Genomic DNA, 18,711 nt, shown 5'->3' with positions numbered 1-18,711 from the left:
AATCTGGCCCAATCGCCTTCTCAATCCGGCCCCCGGATGGTCTGGGAATCAGCGTGTTTTTACATGAGTAGAATGTGTCCTTTTATTTAAAAGGCATCTCTGGGTTATTTGTGGGGCATAGGAATTCGTGCATTTATTTATTTTCCCAAAATATAGTCGGGCCCCCCACAAGGTCTGCAGGACAGTGGACCAGCCCCCTGCTGGAAAAGTTTGCTGGCCCTGGACTAGGATATGGGCGAGGAGAAGTTCAAACTCCCACTCTGCCATGAAGCTCATTGGGGGGGCTTGGGGGTCAGTCGCTGCCTGTCTAACCTTCATCACAGGGTTGTTGCGGAGATTAAATGGGGGGGATGATGTACACCCCCTTGAGCTCTTTGGAGAAAAAGTGGAATGTAAATACAAAGAAATGATGGATAAACTGGCAGAGTGATGTACAGTGGTACCTTGGGTTCAGTACTTAATTCGTTCCAGAGAAGAAGAAGAAGAAGAAGAAGAAGAAGAAGAAGAAGAAGAAGAAGAAGAAGAAGAGTTTGGATTTGATACCCGCCTTTCACTCCCCTTCAGGAGTCTCAAAGCGGCTAACATTTTCCTTTCCCTTCCTCCCCCACAACAAACCCTCTGTGGGGTGAGTGGGGCTGGGAGACTTCAGAGAAGTGTGACTGGCCCAAGGTCACCCAGCAGCTGCAGGTGGAGGAGCGGAGACGCGAACCCGGTTCCCCAGATTACGAGACCACCGCTCTGAACCACTACACCACACTGGCTCCGTTCTTAACCTGAAATTCTTCTTAACCTGAAGCACCACTTTAGCTAATGGGGCCTCCTCCTGCTGCTGCTGTGCTGCCACCAGTGGCGTAGCGTGGGGGGTGCAGGGGGGGCCGGCCGCACCGGGCGCAACATCTGGGGTTAGGGCAAATCCACGGGTTAGGGGGCGCAAATTACTTGCCTTGCCCCGGGTGTTGACAACCCACGCTACGCCAATGGCTGCCACCGCGCGATTTCTGTTCTCATCCTGAAGCAAAGTTCTTAACCTGAAGTACCACTTCTCTGTTAGCGGAGTCTGTAACCCGAAGCGTCTGTAACCCGAGGTACCACTGTATTGGAGTTGGAGAGCTTCTGCTCTAGATTGCCCTGGCAACTGTAGGTCTCATGGAAATGGATGCGCCATCTCCCCCTAAGAGCAGTGAGTCCCACAGGAGCAGAATAGAGGCACCCAGAGAAGTGGGGAGGGCGTCATGTTGGGGGGAGGGAATGGGAAAGGATTCCTGGACGGAACCGGAGAGAAAACGGGGCCGAGGGGTCCAAGCTGGTCAAACAGGGCTGGGGGCTCCCGAGCGAGACCCCCCCCGAAAGGCTCAGCAGGAGCCCCCCCCCGCCCTCTTTGGGGAGCCCCCGCGGGCCGAGGCAGCCGAAGCCCCCTCCCCTCGGGCGCCTCCCCGCCCCCTCCTCTCCTTGGGCTGTAGGTGGAGCCCGCGCACCGAGGCGCTCCCGATCCGGGCTTGGCCAGCGCCTCTCCTCCTCCTCCCGGCCGGGTCTGGGGGCTTCCAGCCGCGCTCCGTCCTCGCCCGCTGCGACTTGCGCCGGAGCCAGCGGCGCCCCTTCCGCCGGGAGACCCTCTCGGAGGCTTTTGGGGAGCGCAGGGCGCGTCGAGGCCCCTCGGAGCTCTCCTCCCTGTCCAGTCGGCAGAAGCAGCAGCCGCCGCCCGGGGCTGGGCCGAGGGGATGGCGGCGGCGGCGGTGGCGGCGGCGTCGGGGTGCGGAGGCTGCCCGTGCCGGGCCGGGCGTCGGTGGCGGCGTCGGCGGTGCTGCTGCAGCGGCGGCTGCTCCTCCTGCGCGCAGTGAGCGGAGCGCAGCCGCAGCGGCGGGGGGCGCGCGCGCGCTCGGGCGCAAGGCTGGCGGTGGCGGCGGCGGCGGGGAGCCCGGCCGAGGAAGGAAGCACGGCCCGCCGGCCTCTCTCCCGGTGCTGGGGGCGCACGGCGGCGGCGGCAGCATCTCCTCCTCCTCCTCCTCCTCGGGACTGGCTTCTCCGGACGCAGCGCCAAGGTGAGCCCCAGCCTTTCTCCCTTCTCTCCCGCGGGGGCGGCGGGGTGGGTGTTGTGCGTTGCGTGTTGTGTTGAGCATCCCGGAGCCGCCTCCTCCGCCTCCGCCTCCTCCGCCTCCTCCTCCTGCGCGGGGCATGTTTCCAGAGGAGCCTCCCCGGGAAATGGCCCTGGGCGCTGGGGGGTCTGGGCGGCATCCTCGGCGGCGGCGCTGAGCGAGGAGGCGAGGAGGGGGAGCTGCCGGCGGCGGGCGAGGGATGCGCGGGCTGAGCGAGGGGCGCCCCCCTTCCGCTGCAGCAGCGGCGGCGGCGGAGGCAGAAGAAGAAGCAGCAGCGGCAGCAGCCTGGTCCTCGCTGGCGGCAGGTAACGCCGAGGCTCCGGCTTGCTGGGTTTAAGGATCGCGGCGGCCGGGCGCGGGGGGGGACACCGTTGTGTGCTACGGGTAGGGGGGGGGAGGGCGGCCATGCCACGGAAAGAGGATGGCATCTCGCTGCCTCTACCCCCCCATCTTTGGGTAGCAGGTACGTTGAGCGGTTCCATCTTTTGAAGCGGGGAGGAGGATGGAGAGGAAATTAGGCTTCCTCCCCCCCCCCCTTAATATGGGGGGGGTGGGCAAGAGGGGAGGACAAGGGAAAAGCGCTCTGTGGATGCAAAGGGGAGGTGTCCTTCCTCCCCTTTGCTCAACGGATGGATGGATGGATGGATGGGGATCTTGCCTTGGGTATGCAGCCTTCCCTCGGCTTGGTTTGCTGGGCCATTTGGGCCACGAGGGTCCCTGCTTTCAAGAGGCAGCCCCCCCTCTCCCGGCCCCCCCCCCCCCGCTCCTTCAAAGGCTGCTAATGGAGCCCGCCTTGCAGCGCCCTAAGTCTTGGCCCTACCTGGCATTTTGTTCTCATTAGCAGGCGGGAGTTCAATGTCGCCAATAGCAACGGCTTCTTCTTTTTCTCTCTCTCCGCCATAAGGATGCTTTGGCCCAGATGTTTAGATTCTCCCCCCCCCCCACTCTCCAGTTGCAAAGACCCTGTCTCAGGGTTGGGGTGCTTCACGCAATTCCTCTCTGCGGGGTTTGTTAACCGGGGACAAATGTGGATTGGTGGAAGGTGAGCCAAGCCTCTGGCTGTAACCGTCAGGGCATCCATGTCCCACAGAGGAGATCTGCTGGCGCTGAGACCGGCTGGCATCCTTGCCCTCCATACTTTGTGCCCTTTCCTGCAATTAGCTGCTTTGAAAGGATGGCCAGAGGCCGGCCGAGTGACACTTACAGATGTTTGGGTGTGTAAAGGGCGGAAATATTGTAGTTCTTGTTAAAGAAGCCTTTCGCAAAGTGCTCCATCAGGTGTGCATGTATGTGTCTCTCTGCCCTTTAGCACAGATTGCTTCTTCAGATGGAAGCCAAGCAAGAAAGGCCATTTTTCGGGGCCAAAGACTGATTATAAAAGAGAGTTGTGGGCACTGTGTTTCAAACCCATTATGTTTTCTTAAGGCAAGCGAACTGTTCTCACATATCTGTCTCCACTGTGTTACTATCACTGAGGTGATGCAATCCCTCTCCTGTGGCTTCAGCTGCTGCTGTTTTGTTGTTTGTTATGAACGTTATTCCTTTATTTAGCTTAGCATACTCAAAGGAACTCTATTGTGTTGCATCCTGTTAAAAGGAGGAAGAGGTGACTGCACAAATGCAGATCATTTATGAACATCAGAGTGCCATTGTGTGGCACTTTTTGGTGTTTTTTAATTAAAAAAAAGAGAGAAAAAACCCTGGCCTACTAATTCCTGCTAATTAAAATTAATTGTGTTTTAAAAAACTGAAAGAGCTCTGATACTTCAGTTTATAAAGATGTGTGACATTTCATCTGAAAATGTGGGCAATTTAGCACCGCTCAGATGGGTTTTGCCTACAAAGCCATCTGAGATAATGATGATCTGAAGCAGAAGTCAGCTTTTTTGTGAGGTTGCATTCTGATGTTTCTAACTCTCCGGGGTCACAGAGTGGCATTTCTCTACTGAGTAATAGGAAATCCACCCTGGAAGTACATTCAGGGTGTCTGGAAAAAATGAGATTTGATCCACGTCCTTTGTTTCTTAACAGGCTGTATCTCATAGTGCTTGCATGTTCCACAGGCCATGATGTCATCAAGATGATGCCTATCAGGTGTTGCACTGTATAGCGACAAAGAATTATAATGTGCAGACTTTCTGTCCCTGTTATGTGTGTGTAGCCTTTGGAGTTGGTGTTTGTAGTGGAGCCCACTAGCAGGATGCAGCCCAGACCTCAGTCACATAACGGATATTGGTGACGTGGAACCGGTTGCACTAACAGCCACAAACAAACCCCTCCTTGAAGTTGAGATGTGCTTAGGTGTAAATACTGATAGTTATGGCTCTGGTTCTCTTTAGATTCTGAACGGCAAGCAAGGTATTACAGTGGAATTGATTTCCTGTTCAGTGGTGTCATGGTAAATTTGGAAGTGCATGAGCTCATTGTGACAACTCCCCCTCCTCGGTTGCCATTCCCCCAGGAGAGTCAACAATTGCTGGTAGTTGTGTTGACCCATCATATTATGCATGCATATCAAATAGGAGGAGTAGATGGCATAGCATACCCAAGTGAGGCCTGCTGGGCACCGGTTTTAACAACTATTTGGCAACAAGTTAAGATCATCCACTTTCCTCAGGCATTTGGCGCATTGTAACGGGATATCAATGCTGGTATGCTGTTGATGTTTTACTGTTGCTGATGAGATTCTTGAAGTTGTTAATGTATTGATTGCTGTTTTTAACTCTGTATTTTTTATTATTTTTCCAAGTTGCTTAGAGACTGTCTTTGTATTAAACAATTAATAATAATAATAATAATTATACCACCTAACCTAAAAATACAATCCTAGGCATAATTACCTGGGCGTAAATTCCACAGAACTCAGCGGTTCTTCCCTCCGAATGTATAGGTTTAACTTGAACAACACAGAGAGATCTTCAGCCAGCTGAAATGCAGCCTTTCTTGCAGAGAAATGCTACCATTTCAACGGTTAGTGTGAAGTAGGGACCCCTTGAAAGAAAAGGACAGATGTCTACATCCTCTGCTTGATTGTTTTCCTCATTTTCTGACTTATCTTATGCTAATCTGTCACAAATAAACATGAAAGCCTCATTATCAGCTGATGCACTTCCCACTGTAAGGAGCCTCTATCATTTACTCTGGTACTCTAGCAGATGTTACCACAACTCCTGCTCTGGTTGGGGGGAAGGTCCTGGAGCTGCACTCCTATATTCCCTCACTGCACCCCTATTTCTGTTCGAGGGAACTGCCACGGAGGTTGTTTGGGGGGCTAAGAGAGCGGAAAAGGGGAAGGTGTACCAATTTTTGATCTCTTTATCTTTGTTCTTCAGTGCTTTGTAGCAGCTGAATCTCTGCAGGGTAATTGCAGTTTCTGACAAAGGTTTTGTGCTCTGTAAATCTACCTGTACCTGGGAATAAGTGATTTTCTTTGGAAATACAATAGCTCTACTTACAAAGCTCTTGAATTTTTGTAGATCTGCTAATTTACTGAGGCAGATAGAAGTGACAGAGGGTCTCACTGTTTGGGGAGGGAGTTGTCACATAATTACAGAATACGTGTGCACACAATTTCACACAACATATTGGGAACCAGTCATTTCATAGAGGAAAGTCTGTTGTTGCTGCTGTTGGGTTGCTCTTGCTGAAGCCACTGGTTGCTGCAATTGTTGTCAGTAGGCCTGGAGAAGAGATGTCTGCATCTTGTTTTCAGAATATTTCCTTGTGCTCCTTTGAACTCCTCAGACTACTGGTTTAACTTCCTTTCTCAACGTGATAATGTTGGAAACAGTCCTTTAGTGATATCATGTATCCTTGTTGCAGTTTCTGCAATCACTTAATAGTAGGTAATATCTGTGAGGGTGAAAATAAGTGTTATATAATAGGCCCAGTGTGTATTTCATAGGTGGCCATCTTTATAGCACAGGTACCATAAATGGCAGGGACGCGGGTGGCGCTGTGGGTAAAACCTCAGCGCCTAGGGCTTGCCGATCGTCAGGTTGGCGGTTCGAATCCTTGCGGCGGGGTGCGCTCCCGTTGCTCGGTCCCAGCGCCTGCCAACCTAGCAGTTTGAAAGCACCCCCGGGTGCAAGTAGATAAATAGGGACCGCTTACTAGCGGGAAGGTAAACGGCGTTTCCGTGTGCTGCGCTGTCTCGCCAGATGCAGCTTTGTCACGCTGGCCACGTGACCCGGAAGTGTCTGCGGACAGCGCTGGCCCCCGGCCTCTTAAGCGAGATGGGCGCGCAACCCCAGAGTCGGACACGACTGGCCTGTACAGGCAGGGGTACCTTTACCTTTACCTTACCATAAATGGCACTGCATTATGGCAGCGACAGTTTTTTTGGCACTTTTAGGCAGGAGCAGGTTTAGGTCTGCACCTCAAACTGTTTCTCCTGTGCTATTGACTTGCTTGTTTCACAGCTCAGTAGACCAGAGGCAAATTTGCATCCGAACATAGAGGGTTGGGCACACTGGAGTGGCACTGTCTGACGCTAAGGAACTTGTGGCCTGCTTGGCTAAGAAGTTCGCCATCCCTGATGCAGTCTGTCAAAATGCAGTGTCCCTGTTGCTATGGCCCTTTCATGCAGAAACACTGTACTCTCAAACGTTCTAAAACTTATTTAAAATTATGTTTTATGCTTGAAATGAGACCTGAGTTAGAAAGGGAATGAAAAGCTGTACTTATTTGCCGTTCTCTTTTGTCCGGTGGCTGGACATGCCGGTGCCTGATCAGATATGCTAAAGTATTGGATTTGTTCATCGATTGCCATGGGCACCTCTCACTTTTGACCTGAAATTGACCTGAAGTTTTTAATGTTTGATGTCGTATTGTGTTTTAATTTGTTGGAAGCCACCCAGAGTGGCTGGGGGAGCCCAGTCAGGTGGGTGGCATAATAATAATAATAATAATAATAATAATAATAATAATAATAATAGAAGAAATGTCTATTGAAGTTGGAAGTCCACTATGTGTCTTAACCTAGCTGCTAAGGTTGCAATCCTATGCATGCTTTCCAGGGAGTAAGTGCCACAGATCTCAGGGGGACTTAGTTTTGAGAAGACATACTAGGATTGTATGGTAAATCTTTGCTGCCTACTTGCTAGCTAGCAGCTTCCTTCTCAGGAACCCAGGAAAGTGCAACCAGGCACTGCTTCGTTAAAGGGGAAATCTTAAAGCTAATAACTTCATAAAGACACCACAGTTGTTCATAAAGAGTAAGAGGGAGACTCCTGTGTTTTACTTATTTTTTTGGGGGGGGGGCTTTTAAAGAGGCTAAAAACCCCCTCCTGTTTTTCAAATAGAGGTGCAAAAACCCTAACATATGAGTAAGCAGCAGATATTTGCCAAATACGAGACTTGTTGTAACAAATCAAATGGTGATATATTGGCCATTTCTTAATTTGTATGATATTTAGCCAGTATGTCATTAACATGCAGATACTCCATGCCAAATTTTAGTTTTGATAAATCTCCTGTATTACATTAACATTTCGATCATTTGGGCTTTATAAAAGCCAGTTGTAACCTATCAGAGCTGGTAAGAAGGGTGTCTGTATAATAAAATATTTATTCATACACATTCAACATTACATGACTTGGAAAATCCCAAGCACTTGGTCACCCAGCCTTGGAGAGATTTTTATGCTGGTACCTAAAATTTGGAATGCTCAAGGCCTTTTGTGTTGCCTTTCTAACCACAGAAAATTAAGAACATTTTAAGGTGGCGTTGAGGACTTCTTCAAGCACAGAGTGAAGAAGGGTGACTGACAGGTGGTCCAAGGCCTTTGGGATGGCTTATTGTTGTCGTTTAGCACACCAGGCACTCCTGTCTTCCACTGCCTCCCGCAGTTTGGTCAAACTCATGCTGGTAGCTTCGAGAACACTGTCCAACCATCTCGTCCTCTGTCGTCCCCTTCTCCTTGCGCCCTCCATCTTTCCCAGCATCAGGGTCTTTTCCAGGGAGTCTTCTCTTCTCATGAGGTGGCCAAAGTCTTGGAGCCTCAGCTTCAGGATCTGTCCTTCAGGGCTGATTTTCTTCAGAATGGAGAGGTTTGATCTTCTTGCAGTCCATGGGACTCTCAAGAGTCTCCTCCAGCACCATAATTCAAAAGCCATCAATGGGATGGCTAGGCCTGCTATAAACATGCTAGAGACCTGCCCTTCTACCCATGACTGGTCAACAGAACAATGTCTTCTGCCCACTGCGCATCATGTTCCAGCTTAGTGACTGACCTCAAGATTCCTGGGGTCCGGAAAGCACAACTGCCTGAATGACGTAAGTCGTACTCAAGTTGGTGTCAAAGACCAAGGGCATTCTAGTACACACTCCATTTTAGAATCTTTGTTTTCTTGTATCTGCCGAAGCATGGTTTCAGTAAATAACTTGTGACTTGGATTACCTTACCTATGTGGTCACCTGTAGCTTCCAGTTACTCAGTTTAAGTAACTACTGCCATGCTTCTGAAACTAAATTCTGGCTGCCTGGTAATAAAAATCTCATCACATGTGGTCAGATGGTTATAAGAGGCCCCTATGCCACAAATTGTCATGGTGACTTTGTTCCAGTAAGGGTAAGGCAAGAGAATCCCAATGTCTCATCTAAAATGTAAAGGTAAAGATAAAGGGACCCCTGACCGTTAGGTCCAGTCATGGCTGACTCTGGGGTTGCAGCGCTCATCTCGCTTTATTGGCTGAGGGAGCTGGCGTACAGCTTCCGGGTCATGTGGCCAGCATGACTAAGCCGCTTCTGGCGAACCAGAGCAGCGCACGGAAATGCCGTTTACCTTCCCGCCGGAGCGGTACCTATTTATCTACTTGCACTTTGGCGTGCTTTCGAACTGCTAGGTTGGCAGGAGCTGGGACCGAGCAACGGGAGCTCACCCCGTCGCGGGGATTCGAACCGCCGACCTTCTGATCGGCAAGTCCTAGGCTCTGTGGTTTAACCCACAGCGCCACCCGCGTCCCCACCTAAAATGTAGAAGCATGGAATAAGTTGTTACTCCATGAGATATTGAACCAAAGAGGAGGCCCATTTGATATTAGAACAGGACTTTTCCACATAATCATATGGAATTCCCAAGGAATTCCATCTGTCATCTTGGCCTTTGAATACCTGATGAAAGAGGTTGCCATTGGAGAGTCTTTCTCAGGCTCCGATTCGGGCTCTTCTGTGATGTTCCTCTGAGCATGTGTCTAATGGCCAACCCCATGTATGTTGGCTGATGGTTTAAGGAATGAATGGGAAATATTGATTTTCTTTTAAAAGCAACTGTATTTTGCACATGTGAGGGAGCAATGTGACTTGGCAAGCAGGCAGTTCTACTATGGACTCAAGACAATGGCAAGAGCTAGGATTTTGGAATTTGCAGGGTGCTTATAGGTGGAGTGCAGATTTTTTAATATCACTTAGTGAGCGACTCAGAGTAGTCTTCATCCAGCTTAATAGGCTTTACAAAGAAAGTATTAAGACAATTTGAAATTATGCTTTAAGGTGTGCTTAATAAATGTGCTGAAGTAATTGAGTAACAGGGTAAATGCTTCACTTCAGGAAATAAAAATGTTAAATTTCTCTTATGTAAGAGGGGGCACTTGACTGTCTAGGATGGTTGAAAAAAATTGCTTTTTAAATGTAGCTCGCTAAAACTTTTTTTGTGAGCAACACAAAGATCTAAAGGGTAGTAGAGCTAAGGAAAGATTCTTCATTGTAGTATCTATGTGTTTTTGTATAAATCATTTATATATACCTCCAAAAGACTAATTAATTTCTATACCGAAAAACAAGATACTCAAAACAGTTTTCTTGTCTACTTGAGTTATTATTTGTGGGGCTAAATTACACTGTGAGCGCAATTAAACATTTGAATACAGATGAGGGTCTTAATCTGTATGATACCCATGTGTTTGTCTGCAGTTGAAATGGACTCAGCTAGGAAAGCTGACAAATGTTAATCCTGATGTGTTTGAAAGCAGTTATAAAGACCCAATGAATTGACTTAATTCCAAACCGTTAACATCAACAGGTCAAGATGCTCTTAAACTTGTGTTTTAACTGATGGGTGGATCCGGATCTTAAAATTAATAGCGGATTAGTGAGCATACAATGTGCAGATGTATTGGCATTACAAGGACATAGATATGCATTTCCATTAGAATTTCCATTAGAACTACACCTGACAGATTAAAAGAAAATCCTTTAATTGACACACACAAAAAATGACCCCTCCCCCAATTAAAAGCACAGCAGTTGTTGTTTTTTTAATGCTATTTTCAATATAAATGTTTGTGAAAACAATTCAAAAAAATAATGCTTAAGAGGAATATCCCTTGGGGAAATTCTAGTCCATGAGTTGAATCCAGCCAATTCAACCTCTCAAGCTGTGATGGCCTGGGAATCCGATTCAGAGGCTGAACCGGAGGAATCCCAGCCTGCACAGGAGTCCCCGCCTCCAGGGCCGGCAGAACTGGGGCAGGGCCTTGATTCTGAAGCACCTGCACCTGTGCCGGATCCTCAGGAGCAGGCACCAGGTGAATCCACTCTGGCCCCAGAGGTGGTTGAGGACTCAGTGCCTACAGGTGAGTCTCCCCTTGGGCCCAGTAACCCTTCAGCCTCTCCTGAACTGCAGAGGCTCAGGGCAGAGAGGCGGAGGGAACTGGTTTCTCCCAGGAGGAGTGCTCGCCTTAAGGCCAGGAGAGGCGGGTCTCCTGGGGGACGGGACCACCCCTGGCCTCAGAGAAGATAAAGGCCAGTCAGCCCGGTCCCAGGTTGCGGGAGCAACGTCGTTGAAGAGCTGTTTCGGCCAGCATCCAGTCCTGTTTCCCCCTGTCCTTGCCTGGCTCCTCGCTGTGGACCCCGCTTCGCCCGTGGAGGACTGTCTGCCGACCCTCGACTCAGGTCCTGGACCTCGCCCCACGGTAACCTCCCCCCTGGACCACCACACAAGCAAAGCCCCCTCCCCCCAGACTTCCTTACCAGGTCTGCCACAAACCAGGATAGGGGTGAAAATATGTCCTCCCTGCTCCTTGGCTGGTTTGTACAAGCCACAGTGGAGTGGGTAAGGCCTGATTTACACCTTCACTTTGGTATGCTGGGTGGGGAGTCTTAAACCTTCTCATCCAACATGCCAGAATGGAGTTGAAGATATCTGCCCACCCACCTTGTGTCAGATGATTACTGGAAAGGAAATTCAGCTGATGAAGGTGGGTGACTTCTTTTCATCCCCATTACAGCTATCTCCCCATGGCTGATCTGCGCCACTCGGCTGATGAGTGGGGAGGGGTCGGCAACCTAAGGCCCATGGGCCGCAAGCAGCCCACGTGGGCCATTTAACCGGCCCATGAGCCACCCCCGAAACGAGCCGCCCACTCGGCAAGTCCCTGCCAGCGCAGTGCAGCGTGGGGACTCGCTTCCGCGGCGCTGGAAATCGCATCTGTGCAGACGCCGGAAATCGCAGGCGCGTGTGCTCATATGCACTCAGGATCCAGCCCATGGAGGGGGCTCTGCTGGAGTGAACCGGCCCAGGAGAGGTAAACCTTGCCAACCCCTGGCCTAATGCATGCCATGGTCATGGGAATGAATAAAATCCCCTCCCAGGTGATCTGCCTGGATTAGTGTGTGGCAGTTGTGTCCCTGGCAGGGGTGTACCAGGAACATAAATATCTCGCCTCTCTACTCTGGCTAGGAGCCCACAAGCCCATCTGTGCAATCCTCAGGCCGCTGCTTTGCAAGGGATGCGAGGCACCAATACATCTCCTTGCCAAGGTTGCGAGGGAGCCTAGGTATGCCTCTGGTGTAAGAGTAAGAGCTGTTTGACAGTGGAATTTGCTGCCAAGGAGTGTGGTGGAGTCTCCTTCTTTGAAGGTCTTTAAGCAGAGGCTTGACAACCATATGTCAGGAGTGCTCTGATGGTGTTTCCTGCTTGGCAGGGGGTTGGACTCGATGGCCCTTGTGGTCTCTTCCAACTCTATGATTCTATGGTGCCTGGGCCTGCCCAGTTTGGAGTCTAGTCCTACCCCCTATTGGAGCGTGACCCTGACAGCTTCTAGCCGTGGAAGTATAACCCTGGTACTGACGGAGGTGTTCCCATCCGTGAGATAATGCCTGTGCCAATATGATTTTTCTCTCTCTGACACATTCTACATATGCTGCTTATTTTGACGTACAACTTCAGAAACAAAGAACACATGCTTGGAATTATTGGGGGGGAATTCACTGTAGCACTAATTCCCACAGCCGTGTACAAGCTGTGCTAGTGGGATGGCTTGCACAAGAGAAAAGTGCAGGAAGCCAGCATGGATCTTGTGGCTGGTAGCGCAACACATCACTGTAGACCTGACACTTCCTATTGCACAACAAGCTTCTGCTAGTGCAACTGTTGCACCGGGTTTCATATTCCCAACCATTATTTTCACCCTTGCTTAGCACAACATGCCTTGTAATCAGCAGTCAGAACGTTGAATCCCGAACTGATGGATTAAATTATATGAGTTTTAATAGATTAATCTACTTCCATTAAATGGGTGACATTTCCTTACTTTCCACAAGAGTAGTAATGAGTTATGGCTAAGCTTCAGTTCAGATGATCCTACAAAATAATGGTTTTGGAAGATCATAAGCAATCTGTTAGAATCCCTCCTACATGCATATCAGTTTAGAACAGGCTTCATCAACCTTGGGCCTCCATATGTTTTTGGCCTACAACTCCCATGATCCCTAGCTAGCAAGACCAGTGGTCAGGGATGATGGGAATTGCAGTCTCAAAACATCTGGAGGGCCGAGGTTGAAGAAGCCTGGTTTATAATTTAGCACCAACCATAGTTTGTGACAGGACGTGGGTGGCGCTGTGGGTTAAACCACAGAGCCTAGGACTTGCCAATCAGAAGGTCGGCGGTTCAAATCCCCGCAACGATGGGTTGAGCTCCCGTGGCTCGGTCCCTGCTCCTGCCAGCCAAGCAGTTCGAAAGCACGTCAAAGTGCAAGTAGATCAATAGATACCGCTCCAGCGGGAAGGTAAACGACGTTTCTGTGCGCTGCTCTGGTTCGCCAGAAGCGGCTTAGTCATGCTGGCCACATGACCCAGAAGCTGTACGCCGGCTTCCTCGCCAATAAAGTGAGATTAGCGCCGCAGCCCCAGAGTTGGTCACGACTGGACCTAACGGTCAGGGGTCCCTTTACCTTCATAGTTTGTGACACTGGAATCTACAAAATAGCCATGACCATTCTAAACAGAGCCATCCATCTATTTCCAGCCATAGCTTCAGATACTGCTTTGGAGGGCAAAATGCTAACCACTGTTTGCTGATCTTGGCATCACTGCAGAGTATGTCAGTGCTCAATTGCAAACTGAAGTGAAGCTGCCTATGGGATTGGAAGACGGAGCATATGAGCTCTTGACTCCTTTATGATGCTCGAAACCATATTTTGGAGAGTCATCTGAACAGAGGCTGAATAGTTTGAATTTAAACCTTGCTTTTGACACTAGGCGGAATTAGGCAAGTCATAGCAGGATTTCCTTTGCAAAGACAGAAATGAGAACAGATAGCATTTATTGTTTAATAAAGATTCATGACAGTATTGTTTACAACTGGTAGAATAAGCTGCATGTATCAAAGGTTAAATATGTGAAGAGCCGTTATCTTGGCAATAAAATAATTATAACTAGCACCCCCCCCCTCACAAACAACATTTTCTTACTACACAAACGCTTCCCAGCTTTTGAGCTGCTACTGGAAATTTGGCCATGCTGTTATGCTTATTTCTCCCATTTATACCCCGCTTTCTAGGGTGAGCCTTCACAAAGTGGTTTACAATAACGTAACAGTTACTGTTTTAAATTATATTTGTATTCGTCATTAAACAACCATTTTGCAAAACCAATCCGACGGTTATTTTTGAAAACCAAGTAACATCAGCTAAAAATAAAATCCAGCACAGAACATTAGCAAACTAAACTTGGCAACAGTCCAAAAACATAGTGGATCAGAACACAAAAGTTTGCTTTTGAAAGATAGGCTTATAGCCCTTGGGGAAGGGATTGCAGAGGTTTGGGCCCATGCTGAAAAGGCCCTGTTTCTTGTGCCAGCCTGTCTAATAGATCTTGATAGCAGGCCCATGAAGCTAATATTCAGATTTTTATGAGTGCAGACAATCCTTCAAATAACCTGATGCCAAGCGATTTGTGGCTTATATGTTGATACTGGCGTTTTAAATTGGACCGAGAAACAAATTGGTAGCCAATGAAATTTGCACAATATAAGCCTCATTTGGGCATGATGATGTGCTCCTGTTCAACAACTGAGGCTGCACAGAATAGTCTCACTTCAATGGTGTGTGGTCCTCACCCAATGTCTATGTGTGTTGCATGACTGTCTCTAGGGAGTGAAGCAGGCATCCCCAACCTGCGGCCCTCCAGATGTTTTTGGCCTACAACTCCCATGATCCCTAGCTAAGAGGACCAGTGGTCAGGGATGATGGGAATTGTAGTCCAAAACATCAGGAGGGCCGGAGGTTGGGGATGCCTGCCTCATAGTATGCAGCTATGAAGCCTCCCTCCCTACAGATCTTTGTGCTGTATAGACGGGTGCCAGGGGAGGTGTGTGTAACTATTTGACACAGCCTTCTTCCTGTGTTGTTGACCACTGGAGTTCATAATGTCCCACTAACCCTTGGAGCTGTTGCATGCTGTACTAGTTGAAGTTTCCAAGCTATTTTCAAAATGGCCCCATGTAGTGCACGCTACAGTAGTCTCTACTCCGGGTGCCAATTAAATCACTGGCATTTGAGAATAAATCTTGGCTTAAATAAAACAAAGCAAAAAACCCAATCCCTCCCATGAATGAAGTAGGGTGGAAATTCCCAAGCAATTATGGAAGGAATCATAGAGTTGGAAGGGACCACAAAGGTCAGCTAGGCCAACCCTCTGCACTGCGGGAATCCTTTGCCCAATGTGGAACTCGAATCCACAACCCTGAAATTAAGAGTCTCATGCTCTACCAACTGAGCTAAATATGATTTGCCCCCTCTCCTCTTCCCTTCTCCATGCTGGGGGTATTGGGCTCAAAAAGCTATGTCTGAACCCAATTCCCCTTCTTTATAGATGACATGATTGCAGGGGAGGAAGCCCCCCTCCACCCCCTAAGTGATTTGAGTGGAGGTAGAACTTGGTGCTGGAGAAGACTCTTGAGAGTCCCATGGACTGCAAGAAGATCAAACGCATCCATTCTGAAGGAAATCAGCCCTGAGTGCTCACTGGAAGGACAGATCCTGAAGCTGAGGCTCCAAGACTTTGGCCACCTCATGAGAAGAGAAGACTCCCTGGAAAAGACCCTGATGTTGGGAAAGATGGAGGGCGCAAGGAGAAGGGGACGACAGAGGACGAGATGGTTGGATAGTGTTTTCGAGGTTACCAGCATGAGTTTGACCAAACTGCGGGAGGTAGTGGAGGACAGAGGTGCCTGGCGTGCTCTGGTCCAGGGGGTCACGAAGAGGTGGACATGACTAAACGACTAAACAACAACAACACAACAAGAACTTGGAAAAGGCACCAAAGGTTGATTCTATCCCTCCTATTTTTATGCAATGCTAGACTGTCTATCTCATTGGTAGAGATCTCCTCCTATCCCACCTCTCTCCTTTGCTACCCAGGCTCTCATACTGGGCTAGTCATATTGGAAGCATATGTCCAGATGAGACCTTGAATGCAAGGTCTTGGTTTGCCAACAGAAGTTAGTAAAGAAGGGTTAATGTGCAGTTACTGGAAAAAAGTCATTTTCCAGTCTCAGATGAATGATCTTTGGGCATTGGCAGGATAGAGAGAAGGACCTGTCATAAAGATCTGAAAACCTGGGTAGGTTGTTCATGGTGAGAGGATATGGAGAAAAGTTGGTTGTGACCAGCACCCAAGTTAGTAACAACCAAATCTGAGGTGGAGCACACCAGTGGTGCTGCCATTTATTTAATTGATTTTTAAAGATCTTCTTTCTTTGCAGATGATCAGGAAAAATGGAATATTTTCTTTCTTTACCCCTGCCCGTATGGGCCAGTCTTGCCAGACTCTAGGGTTGTGCGCTCATCTCACTCTATAGGCCGGGAGCCAGTGCTGTCCGCAGACACTTCCGGGTCACGTGGCCAGCGTGACATCGCTGCTCTGGCAGGCCAGCGCAGCACACGGAACACCGTTTACCTTCCCGCTAGTAAGCGGTCCCTATTTATCTACTTGCACCCGAAGGTGCTTTCGAACTGCTAGGTTGGCAGGCGCTGGGACCGAACGACAGGAGCGCACCCCGCCGCAGGGATTCGAACCGCCGACCTTTCGATCGGCAAGTCCTAGGTGCTGAGGCTTTAACCCACAGCGCCACCTGCGTCCCCAGGTGGTGGGTAAAGTGGTGGGTAAAGGTAAAGGGACCCCTGACCATTAGGTCCAGTCGTGACCGACTCTGGGGTTGCGGCGCTCATCTCGCTTTATTGGCCGAGGGAGCCGGCGTACAGCTTCCGGGTCATGTGGCCAGCATGACTAAGCCGCTTCTGGCGAACCAGAGCAGTGCACGGAAACGCCGTTTACCTTCCTGCTGGAGTGGTATCTATTTATCTACTTGCACTTTGACGTGCTTTCGAACTGCTAGGTTGGCAGGAGCAGGGACCGAGCAACGGGAGCTCACCACGTCGTTGCGGGGATTCGAACCGCCGACCTTCTGATTGGCAAATGCTAGGCTCTGTGGTTTAACCCACAGCGCCACGGCTACAACTGGCATTAAAGCTCTGACTAGCCTGCAGTGCATTGCAAAGGGGAGAGGACGTTAAAAAAGGTTCCACCATGCAGGTTGTATCTTGGAATTGAAAAGCTGGTGGAACACCTCTCTCTCTCGGAGTCTGCTTCCATTTTATGGTCAGCCTGAAGAGCCCTGCTCCAAACATCTTCTTTTGCAGGATGCTAGCTAATTCAGATGGTATGGGGAGGTGGGTTTTCTCAGTGGTTGTCTGGCTTTCATTGAGTGACCTCCTTTCTCCATCTTCTTCCATTTTTGCTATTAGGTGCTTTCGTAGGACTCATTTGTTTCGAAAGGCCCTTTGAGAGGAGGTGTGCGCTCTGGTTTTGCTAATGTTTAGGTTGGTTTTTTTGTACATATTAGAGAAGTTGTTTCAATTAATGTAAGCCGTTAGGAAAAGCGGGCTAGTCATATTTTAAATAAATACACATATAAATAAAATGTAAGGGTGAGAGCATGGAAAACGAAACAGTATCTCTGTTCAGACATCACACCAGACCATGATAAAGGAAGATTAACTGATTGACAAACTATGGTTTGTCACTTATTATTTGGCCAGAAACTATGGTTTGAAGTGGTTTGGTAAATCGTGGTTTGTGCTGTTTATGGCTTGGCATGATATCCGAATGGGCAAACCTTTCTCTTGGCCTTCAGAGACTGAGCAATACCAAGGAGACAAGTGTGAGCTTACGAAGCAGTGCCAAGATTACAACACACACACACACACACACACACACACACACACACACACACACAGAAGCAGCTTTTAAACCATGGCCTGTATGTTCTGAAAGCTCAAACCATGTGTTGCCTCCTAAATTATGGTTTGCAGAAATAATGTTTTGATGCAGTCTCTCTGTGAATGGGAACATTATTTCAGGTGTTCTTAAACTGGGTAATAGTTGCACTGTGAAGTTCTGGCTGTTGTAAAACAAGCTGTGATCTTGAAAGACAAAGATGTTCCAGAATATTTTGCTTTAGGCGAGAATGGCAGGAGTCCAGAAGCGGTGCTTTCGAAGATGAGGGTTGGGAAATTGCTATAAAGCAGTAGCAACTTTCTTTACTTTCCCTCATGGACCTCTCCTTTCCTTGACAAATGAAGCAAAAGTTGAAAGCTCCCATTTTAGCACATAGAGCTTTGGAACAGCTGATATCGTTAAAGGGTTCCAAAATCGTTACAGTGTGCCGCAGAAAAAAGGGAAAACATTGCCATGAAATCACAGTCGCACCTCAATTCTTATGGACTGGTTTGCATTGCTGTCTCAAAGAATTGCAGAGGCAGTTGTGTGCTACTGTGCCGTAGTGTTTCAGAAACAGAACGTTAGCCTGAGCTCTTAAGAATGGAGCAGGGATCAGTGCCCAGTTTTGATGTTCTGCATGGGTGGGTATCCTGAATGCTAAAACGCATTCCATTGATAACTTGCCCTGCGAGGAGCTTTTTCAATGGTTCCCTGTTCCCCCCGCCCCCCTTCGAGCTCTCAAAAGCTATTCTAAAGGCTCCCCCCTCCCCCTATCTTTCTGAATAGATTTCCCTGCTCTGGAGAACTGAAGGGGTTTTCAAAGACCATGTTAACTTCTTTTCTTTATCGGCGTCTCACCAGCATTTGTGTCACTGGTGCTTTGTCGGGCCCAAAGTGATTCAGAATTTTTCTCGGTTCCGTCAGAGACCTCCCCCCCACCCACCCCGCAAATGAGACATTAATTCCAAAACCCTTTTGTACTGAAGTACGCACCAAATAACGTGAACTTCTGCACTCTTCAATAGCCTTCTTAACTAATTAACCCTGCTATGGTCATGCTCTTATATATTTGCCTCTGCTGTGTAGTATTCTTCCCCCTGTGAAGATGGCTGAAC

General features: G+C 48.8%; 1 protein-coding gene across 29 annotated transcripts in view; it reads left to right on the top strand.

Moving 5' to 3' along the window:
* Positions 1-1,467: 1,467 nt before the first annotated feature.
* ADGRL3 (adhesion G protein-coupled receptor L3) overlaps positions 1,468-18,711 on the top strand; it is a 543,408-nt gene continuing 526,164 nt past the window's right edge. For 12 of the 29 annotated variants that reach the window (XM_028711325.2, XM_028711331.2, XM_028711326.2 and 9 more), the window contains exon 1: positions 1,470-2,039. The gene's annotated coding sequence lies outside the window, so the exon portion shown is untranslated. Of the gene's footprint in view, positions 2,040-2,297; positions 2,399-18,711 lie in introns of those variants that run through there. The other 17 variants (XM_028711329.2, XM_077921368.1, XM_028711318.2 and 14 more) reach the window with 4 other exon arrangements.

Source organism: Podarcis muralis, chromosome 17 (genome assembly GCF_964188315.1).
Source record: "Podarcis muralis chromosome 17, rPodMur119.hap1.1, whole genome shotgun sequence".
NCBI lineage: Eukaryota > Metazoa > Chordata > Lepidosauria > Squamata > Lacertidae > Podarcis > Podarcis muralis.
Note: the sequence above shows the minus strand (reverse complement) of the source record. Positions and strands in the feature narration are given on the sequence as shown.